This window comes from Camellia sinensis, chromosome 6 (assembly GCF_055761805.1).
Source record: "Camellia sinensis isolate YWXY chromosome 6, ASM5576180v1, whole genome shotgun sequence".
Lineage (NCBI taxonomy): Eukaryota > Viridiplantae > Streptophyta > Magnoliopsida > Ericales > Theaceae > Camellia > Camellia sinensis.
In genome coordinates, this window is record NC_138966.1 from 88785865 (window position 1) to 88795568 (window position 9704).

The 9704-nt window shown below is 33.0% G+C and overlaps 1 long non-coding RNA gene across 1 annotated transcript; it reads left to right on the top strand.

The window, feature by feature from the left end:
* Window positions 1-1875: 1875 nt before the first annotated feature.
* On the top strand, window positions 1876-4787 carry LOC114259782 (uncharacterized). The gene is made up of 2 exons (XR_003628398.2): window positions 1876-2173; window positions 3707-4787. It is a non-coding gene; the product is annotated as an uncharacterized LOC114259782 (long non-coding RNA).
* The last annotated feature ends 4917 nt before the right edge of the window (window positions 4788-9704 follow it).

Here is a 9704-nt window from a genome sequence, read left to right on the forward strand (position 1 = left end):
GAGAGAGAGGGGGTCAAAGGGGTGGGAGGAAAAGGGGGGATGAATTATTATTGTAAGGATGAAAATGGTAGTGACAAATTGAGTGATGTGGCATAGTTGATATAATTAATGTGTAAATTTCCTAAATATCCAAGACCAGCGTCTCCTCCGCTCAAGTGGGTAACACATGCATTTTCTCTTTAAGTCTACCTTTCAATGATTAATTCGATGAAAAAAAATTTAAGGACTCTTTTCTCAGAGAATCTCTCCGTAAATGATAACACTTTTGATCCTCAAAACCTTTTGTCCCATCATTCAATTATACTCCAACTTATGTCTCCAATAATGTGGATTTGTCCCTTTTTTCACTTTCATTATATCCCTCCTTTGCATCTTTATATTTAACTTTACACAAAAAAAGTGAAAATTTCCCATCAATTGTGAACTACCCTCCAAAAACGTTACTGTTTAATGCTTTATTTTCATCTGCTTATTTGCCTATCAAGTGAGTAATTCCAGCCTGGCTGCATGTGATTATTTTGTTTTTACTTTTATTTTTTTTAAAAATGGTCATATGTGCCCTTATTTTTGAATGGACACATCGCATGTGATAGTCACAAGAAGTTAGAACTTGTTTGATTTGTGTTTTTTTATTTTTTATTATTTGCTTTGGAAATAATAAAAACAATGAAAAATTCAATAACATTCAATGTTTTTATATGGTTTTTATTTTTGAAATAAGACCGTTTTCGAAAATAACTTTTTGATATTTTTTAAAAACAAAAACACAACCAAAAGAATTTGGAAAATGAATTGAGAACACCTACGATGGTTGATTTACAGATGATTTGGCATGATTCATCAATCTCAACATTAAAATTGATTGTCCATGCACTACACAACCAAACCACAAGGCGATGCATAAAAGTCTACAATTTTATGATGAAAATTCACATAAATTGTTGTCTAGATCAAGGAATTGGCTAACCCACCCTAGAGTAAAAGAACTCTCATTCGAAAAATCAAAGAAATCAGCATGATCAAAGTTGACTTTTGAGTCCTCACCACCATTAGAGGTCTCCTCTCCTTTCACCTCCTCATTAGCCTTCTCTATTACCCTTCTTCTCTTTGTCTTCGAGCCTAATTCTCCTCTTGATCCTTCATTTTGTTTCTTCATTTGATTTATTTTCTTGCTCAAACGAGAATTTTAGTAGCTCTTGATTTCATTATCTGTTCGACCCGATTGTCTTCCCACAATCTAAGACGATCTAGAAAAAAAAAGAAGGAAAATAGATAAATAACTAAATAAATAAATAAATCATATGCACTAGACTACGAAAATCAAATTAAGATGTTATTCAATCAGAATTTTTTTATTTTGAAAATATCCACACAAAAATGTTATTTAATGTAATTATATTGAAAATATAAAATTGACTGCATTTTTAAAAAATTCATAAAAGTGAATATTATTTACATTTCATATAGGGTAAATTACAAATATACCCTTTGAGATTTGCATATGATATGAATTGCTCCTGTAGTTTATAGAGTTGTGTTTTGAGTTTTAAGTTTTTGAATCATGATTTGAAAATAGTTTTAGGATGATTTGTAATTTTTTTTTTTGATTGATTGATGTATAGAATGCGAGAGAATGTGAGAGGAGAGCGGAGAGATAATCGAGAAAAAGTGATTGATTAGTTAATTAATAATAATTGAAAAAGAAGAAGAAGAATGGAGTTTTGAGAGTAATTTAAAATTTTATTTTAAAAATATGTTTTTATTTAACATATTACATTCAGATCATAATTTAAAAATAAAGTTGTATTTTGAAAATCAAATCAAACACTGTCAAACTTTTTTTCATCTCATTCCAAACGGACACCAAGGAACATTAGACAAGACTTACATAAGAATATCATTTACATATTTCTCACTAGAGACTAGAGTTGGTGAAAATAGAAAGCTTGGTCTAAGCCACCGCTCCAAAGCTTACAAATTCGCATCAGAAAAAAAACCCGAATTGCTTTTCATTCTTCTGTGATTTTCTGAGACAGAATGTCTTGCTCAAGCGGAGCTTCTGACTAACGAATTACTGATAAAAAAGAACGTGAAAGGAAACAACGCGCTGCACGAAGCTGCGAGGTTTGGGCAGGCGGGCGTGGCAGAGATCATGTTGATGAAGAACGTTACTGTATGTTTCCAATACCTACATTCTGAAAGAACTGAATTCCCTCTAGTTGATAATTTAGATTATATTATACTGTTTGAACCTGTGGACTTCCTACAGATCTTATTTTAATACTCCCCCGTCCCAAAATATTGGTCCCTTTTGGAGAATCCAACTTTTTTTGGTAGTACAATTATTGCATTTGAAAAAAGTTGATTTTCCAAAATTACCCTTTTGATAGTACATTTTTTGGGAATATCAATGTCATAATTGTACTTTTTATATTGTTTATTAATTTAAAAAAAGGGCAAAATAGGAAATTTACATTATTTTTGTACTTGATTTTTGAAGAGGGACTAATATTTTGGGACAATGAAAAATGGAATAAGGGACTAATATTTTGGGACGGAGGGAGTAATTTAAATTGTTTATTTTATCAGATAGCTCGTATATATTATTCAAACAAAAAATTACATCGATCAAATTATCATAACTTACTTTTATTGTATTTCTAAAAAAAATGAATATTAATTGTGTTTTTAAAAATAAACGCTTCACTTTTATTTTATTTGTTTTGTAAAATCACAATAAGTTAAATATATTACGATTATTAGATCGATATAAATTTGTTGCGGATGATATACAAAATGTATTTGACAAAATAACGATTCAAATTATTAAAATATGACTTGCGGTGAATTCCACTAGTCGAACAGTGCACTCTAATTCATATTATGGATGCGAGGAATCCATTTCCATTATAAAAGTATGTAATAATTTTTTGATAAATTAAATCACCAACAATCTTTATTTTTCTTATTTTTAAAGAAAGTATAAATGATTGGGATAAATTTTAGTAGATAAAAGTGTACTTATTCGATGAATATGTACATGCAAACAATGGGTGGGGGCATCAGTCTGCTGGTTGCCCAATCCAATTGGACTAATATTTTTGATTAGTTTTCTTTTGGGCTAGACTTAGAATTTAAGTTTATAATCCGAGCTAATTTGCTTTGATAATCAATTATTTATTTTATTTTTATTTATTCAATTAAAAAGTTATATATATTAATAAAAAAACTAATAGAGATTACCCAACTTTTGTTAGATGTTTCTCCATAGCCCCCAACATCTTTTCTTGTTCATTTTTAGTGACCTTTTTAATTACAATTGGTCTATGAATGTAATTTCATTATTGGAGTAGAATTGACCCTATGAGCTTCAGTTTAGATTTGGGTTTGGGATGATTATATAAACTTGATATAGTAGTTGGGCTAGACTTCAATAGATACAATGCCTTTCATGTGGAAAAATTATTCGATACTAACATCATATTGGCATGTCACTTACTAATCGTTTTCAAACATTGATATAAAGTGATGAATTCTACTACATAATAATCGATCTCACTTAATTGAGATACAAAACTTAGTTTTGTTTAATTTGAAATTAACAAATGTGAAGGACATGTAAAAGACAATTGACTAAGTTGAAGTTTTTTTTCTAATATATTTTTTTAATTTTTTATATTTTAAAATGTATGTTTTTGTGAAATAGATTTGGCAATTAGGATATTGGAATCATACCCAAACCTTGCTCGGCAACGTGATGAAAAGGGAATGACAGCATTGAATTTGTTGGTGACAAAACCAACTTCTTTCAAAAGCAGATCATAATATGTACTTTATGATCTAAGCAGGACATCCTTCATTCCTTGGCAGATTGTTAAAGCTATAATCTATTTTTGTAAGTATATACACCATTATACCTGCAATTTAGTTAAAACATTAATTATCTTTTTTTTTTAAATATGCTTTTACAAAGTTCTTCCAATTCCATTTTTATAATAAAAACAAATGACTAATGAAAATGTAAATTGATAAAGATTTCCACATCTAAATTCCCCCCCCCCCCCCCCCCCCCCCAGTTGAACCAATCATGGAGCATGGATTCTCATTTTGTTTTAGAGACAAAAATTTAGACAAAAGATGGAATTTTTTGTTGCCAAAAAAGTGTATTTTTAGTGACAAAATTAGATATTTAGTGATGAATTACTTCATTTTTGGAATCAAAATTTGTCTTAAAAAATAAATATTTTTTGGACTAAATTATTTTGTCTCTGCATTTATTAGCGACATTTTCTTATTTATTGCAGTGGCCATAACTAAATATAAAAAATATATTTTTAATGCAATTTACAAGGAGCGTAGAAACTAAAATTAATCCCTGGTGATGAATCAATGTTTAACCCTGATGAACTTAATCCCTGGTGATGAAAAGCCACCCAAAAGTTAGCCTTGATGATCGATATAGATGGAACCTCCTGTAGCACCCTCTCGTAGGAAATCACATAAATATTCTAAGCACAAATATAAATTCAAATATTCTAATAAATACAAAAAGAATTATTCACCCTCCAAATCCAATGATAAATTTTATACTAAACCCAAAAAGAAATATTACAAAAAATCACATCCAAAATCTAAATCTAATAAAGATATAACATGTTATAACTGTGGACAAAAAGGTCATTATTCTAATAAATATAAATAAAAACAAAAATTAAAACACAAGGTGAATCAATTACAAATAAATGATGAATCTAAGACTCAAATATTTGAAATCTTTCAATTAAACCAATCTATTAGTAATTCCTCTTCTGATAATCCAGAAACTTTCTCTGACGATAATTCACCCAGTACTGATTCTGATAATAATAATATAACATTAGGATGTAATGATGTCTGCTGTAAACCAGTTAAGCAAATTATTGTTCTTACAAAACAAAATCAAGAAGAATCAGCTCTAATTGAATTAATTAGAAAGTTAGATGATCCCAATTTAAAACAAAAATACATTGATAAATTAAAATCTTTATTAATTCATTCAGATAATAAACCTAAGTTTGATAAACCTATTATTAGTTTATCTAAGACTTTAGAAAGATTTAAAAACAAAAATAAGGACATTACACTTCAAGATTTACAATCTGAAATCAACCAAATTAAACAAACTATCAGAAACTTACAACAAAAAGATAAAAATTTAGAAGATGAAATTATTACTCTAAAACTTAATCCAAGTTTAGATAATTTCCAACCTAATCCAAATACATCACCTAATGCATTTGGAAATAATTCTGAATATGATTCTGATCATACTAATCCAGATAAACTCTTATTTGATAATCGATCTCATCAATCTAATAATCTTGAAGAAAAACGATTAAATCTAATCAATAAAATTTATATCCAAAAATGGTATTCAAAAATTAAAATCGTTGTTGAAGATTTTAAATTAGAATTAATTGCTTTAATCGATACTGGTGCTGATTTAAATTGTATACAAGAAGGATTACTTCCTACTAAATATTACGAAAAATGTCATGAGAAATTAACTTCAGCTAATGGTAGTCAAATGTATATTCAATATAAATTACCTAAAGTTCATATTTGTCAAGATCATGTATATTTTAAAACTTCATTTGTTTTAGTGACAAATATGACTGATAAAATTATTTTAGGAACACCATTTATCTATTTATTATATCCATTTACTACATCTAGTAAAGGTATCACTACTCATGTTTTAGGCCAACCTGTTACATTTAAATTTTTATCTCCACCTGAAATGCTAGAATTAAATCAATTAAAAGATTGTTCTATTTCTCATGCTATTAACCGATTAACTCGACATTTAAATTTTCTTAAAGAAGAAATTAATTATAAGCGTATTGACTAACAATTAACTGATCCCGTTCTTATTTCTCAAATTAATAATTTTAAATTAAAATTAGAATCAACTGTTTGTTCAACTTTACCTATTGCATTTTGGCATAGGAAAAAGCATGTAGTAACTTTGTCTTATATTAAAAATGTTAATGAAAGAAAAATTCCTACTAAATCTAGACCTATCCAAATGAATCATGACTTACTTGAAATGGGTAAAAAAGAAATAAATGAATTCTTGAAAAATCAAATAATTAGTCCAAGTAAATCACCCTGGTCTTGTCCTGCTTTTTATGTCAATAAAAATGCTGAATTAGAACGAGGTGTCCCTCGCTTAGTTATCAATTATAAACCATTAAATGCTGTTTTAGAATGGATTCGATATCCTATTCCTAATAAAAAAAATTTGATTAAAAGACTTAGTCAAGCTGTTATTTTTAGTAAATTTGATTTAAAAAGTGATTTTTGACAAATTCAAATTCATCCTAAAGATAGATACAAAACTACTTTTAATACACCATTTGGTCAATATGAATGGAATGTCATGCCCTTTGGAGTAAAAAATGCTCCTAGTGAATCAAAATATAATGAATGACACATTCAACCCATGTAGTCATTTTTCTATTGTTTATATTGATGACATCCTGATTTTTTCCAAATCAATCCATGACCATTGAAAACATTTAACTGCATTCCTGTATATAATTAAAAGTCATGGTTTAGTTATATATAATATAAGGCAAGCGCATTGGTTGCCGTTGTGATGACAAACAAATTATATTTACCCAGCTAATTGCACGCATGGGTTGCGTGCAGACACGTGTTCTGCCGCTGATGTCTGCTACATCACCGCGCCTTCAGAAACTTAGCCCGTGCGTTCTGGTTCTGGATGTTTAGATCATAAAAAAAATTGTAAATTATTATTTTGTAACTGTTATAAGTGTAATAAAATTTGGGCCTTATCTTTAGTGTCCACTTCTTTCATAGTTTGGATGGGCCGCTTACTGATGGGCCTATCTCTAATGGGCTGCTGTGCCATATGTCTGGGCCTTTTTGTAATGGGCTGCTGTGCCACATGTCTGGGCCTATTTTAAAATAACTAATAAACATTAAATGGGCCTTATTGTTGTAATTAGGCCGTCAATCTGTTTACCAATTACAGCACATTTATCCAGCTTAAACCTGCTTAGAAATCGAATTTATTAAGACACATAAATTCAATAAAATTGTATTTTTTATTTAATCATAAAAATTTACATAAATATTTTTCCATCGCCAATCTTTTACATAATATGAAAACTCGTCGAGTACAATGGTCATTGCGAGACAATAATTTACAGGGCTAATATTCCCAAAGCTGGATAATTTGTTCGTCATCCTGTGTGCAATAAGCTGGGTAAATACAGTCTCCGACAGGCTTCTGCGACCACTGGAAGTCAGCCATGTATACATTTTTGCTGTAAACGTCCGAATTCCCAATGTTTTCCGGAGGTTGTAGTTGAATAGGCATTGTATCTTGTAGACCCCCTGATTGCCCGGTCTGGAGAGGTCTACTGCTTTGAACCACATCGGGTTCTTCAAAGTATCGTAAAAGACCCCTGACAGCGTCCTCTCTCTCCAATGTATGTGGTTCGACGGATTCGTTCGTATGGAATATCGAACAGCCGCATTGGAAGTGGAATATCTTCCTGCGTTGGGCCTTCTTCTTGGCATTACGATGCCTCTTCTTGACTGGTTCTGGCGAACAGGGGCTCGTTGACTGTATAGAATTCTGCGTTTCGGATCGTCCACGCTTTGAGCTCGGCGTGTTCATGTTTTTCCAAAAACTCTTTGTAACTGGAGTCAGCTCCGGGGTTGCATAATATAATACTTGGAATCCCGCTCGTTATTTTCTTTGGGCGGGCATATTTACAATTTGAAAAAAAATCCCGTTGCGCTCCAATAAACTCGCGCCAATGTTTCAAAAATTGTGAGGCCACATCATCGATTATGTTGTAGAAAGTGTCGTTCTTGTGGTCCCTCAGGTCGATGTGGCCAGAATAATAATTATGTGGTCCCAAAGACTGGGTCCAACATGTTTTCCCAATTCTAGATGGGCCTTCAATTATAATGCTCTTGGGCCTGTGCGGTCTTTGGGCTTCGTCTCTTATATTGTCTACAACCCATTGCTGTATTGCTGTTGGCACGATCCATACTGTGTCTGTAAATAGATGAACATACGGCAATGGTGGATTAATTGAAATCCGGTCATAATTTGATGACAGCTTGTCATAATTTAACCAGAAACATTTTGGGTCGCCATTTCGTACCACTGCTAGTGCTTCGTCCTTGGTGCCGGCGGCAAGTGCATCGCGATATATATTTTCTTTGTTATTCTGGTTAGCGCAGCAGCTTCTCTCACGAAATTCACCCCATTTCGTGTAATCCCCGTGTTTGGAGATGTATTCCAGCACATTCTGTCGGTTGTATGCCCCTTGTACATTCGGATGGAAATGGCGACTGGTTCGATCGTGAGTAACGTCGAAGAACCGTTCATTCTGCGTCTGAAAATGGTATGGAAATTGAACAAGGGCATGGAGATGTGGTTGCCTGTCCTCGTGTAATTCATGTGCGACCCTCACATAATTTGGTGGCCTAGTTGTGAACAGCGCTCTAATTTTCTCTAACAATCGCTCTTTAGGTATATAACATTGGGCATATGTGAGGAAGATGTTCTTGTTTTGGACTCTAAAACGACATCGCATTGATACCATAACTCACTCTCGATGACGTCACTTACTCGCTCGGATGACGCAAGTCACTCTCTGAAAAACTTTACTATTGGAAGAGAGTTAGGGAGTGAGTTATATAGGTGCCCCGGAGCGTCCCACTAATATTACCTGGGACGCTCCCCCCGCGCCACGTGTCGTCCCCCGATTGGTGCTCCTTTCCCCATTTTGTGGCGTGTTGTCGGCTAGGGCTTCCACTCCGCGCCCAGATCTGCGGCCAGGATTAAATATCTAAAAAGGCAAGCACCGCTCCCCGATCTGCGGCCAGGATTAAAAATCTAAAAAGGCAAGTGCAGGCGGCAAATTATATAAGCCAAAATAATTGGGGGAGTTTGAATTATTTTGCAAATGGATAGCAGAGATCTAGGCCAATTTCGGCGGTTGATTTTAAAGTACGAGCCGGATCTATTACTCCTGCATTGGTCCCTGTTGGTCGTCGGTGAAAACAACGCCGAAAGTTTAATCCGGCTCATCAACGCCTTACAGCGGCAAGAAGATGCTCTATTCGCCGGTCTGAAAACGGTTTCCGAAGCAGAAACCCCGGCGATCACTCCAATTATGTGTGTAGACACGTGTTCTGCCGCTAATGTCTGCTACATCACCGTGCCTTCAGAAAATCAGCTCGTGCGTTCTGGTTCTGGATGTTTAGATCATAAAAAAAAATTGTAAATTATTATTTTGTAACTGTTTTAAGTGTAATAAAATTTGGGCCTTATCTTTAGTGTCCACTTCTTTCATAGTTTGGATAGGCCGCTTACTGATGGGCCTATCTCTAATGGGCTGCTGCGCCATATGTCTAGGCCTTTTTGTAATGAGACAATAATTTATAGGGCTAATAATCCCAAAGCTGGATAATTTGTTCGTCATCCTGCGTGCAATAAGCTGGGTAAACATTGGCGCGAGTTTAATACAACATAATCGATGATGTGGCCCCACAATTTTTGAAACATTGGCGCGAGTTTATTGGAACGCAACGGTATTTTTTTTCAAATTGTAAATATACCCGCCCAAAGAAAATAACGGGCTGGATTCCAAGTATTATATTATGCAACCCCAGAG